The following is a 786-nucleotide window of genomic DNA, read 5'->3' as shown; positions in this document are numbered from 1 at the left end:
AGTGTTCGGAGCTTCAGATGAGCATTTGCAACAATGCGATGCTCCCATCATCCATGTGCAGCGCCGGGGCGTTGCCTGTGACCTATGAGGACGGTCAGGCCATTGCCATTATTGTGGTATTGAAGATCCTTTCACTGGGAAAGATGGTTAAGTCCAACACTCACCAAGCTGTGGATAATTTGGCTTAATTCCCGATGAAGGGCCGTGTAGAAATTGGCTTAAGATGAACTGCCATAATAGGTCCAGCAATCACCTCGCTGTGTAGAATTTGGCTCACGGTCATACAGGTATTTCAGAATCCGGACGTTCAGCATTCCTCGTGCTGATACAGGGACTTTGCAGACAAATGTACATAGATCGGTAAAATACGAGCAGTCATGCTATCACGAGGACGAGCTTGGCTCAGACGAAGAAATTCAACCGATAAGCATTCTTCTGCTTCATTAGAGAGCTTCAGAAGCGCGGATAAAATGAGTCATCATTGCCAACACGCACAAAAACACACACACACACACACACACACACTCTCTCTCTCTCTCTCTCTCTCTCTCTCTCTGAGCTCAGAACTGACCAGCGTGTCATTCATGATAATATCAGAAGCAGAACTGGCGTGAAACTGGTTGCAATATTCATCATGGCTCGGCGCAGACACAGAAGACGTACGCAAGAGCGCGAGCGCGCGCGCGAGAGAGAGAGAGAGAGAGAGAGAGAGAGAGAGAGTGATCAGATGAATCATTTCCTACATGTGCCATATTTCCTGCTTCCTTCTTCGATCTTCTGATCTAG

The 786-nt window shown here is 47.6% G+C and overlaps 1 non-coding gene across 1 annotated transcript; it reads right to left on the bottom strand.

Annotated features, from left to right (window-relative positions):
• Window positions 1-398: 398 nt before the first annotated feature.
• On the bottom strand, window positions 399-487 carry LOC148038389 (small nucleolar RNA U36a). Its single transcript, XR_015690471.1, has one exon. It is a non-coding gene; the product is annotated as a small nucleolar RNA U36a (small nucleolar RNA).
• Between the last annotated feature and the right edge of the window lie 299 nt (window positions 488-786).

Source organism: Lygodium microphyllum, chromosome 3, assembly GCF_053477565.2.
Source record: "Lygodium microphyllum isolate KBCC chromosome 3, Lygodium_microphyllum_v1.1.10, whole genome shotgun sequence".
Lineage (NCBI taxonomy): Eukaryota > Viridiplantae > Streptophyta > Polypodiopsida > Schizaeales > Lygodiaceae > Lygodium > Lygodium microphyllum.
This window is presented reverse-complemented; position numbering and strand designations above follow the sequence as displayed.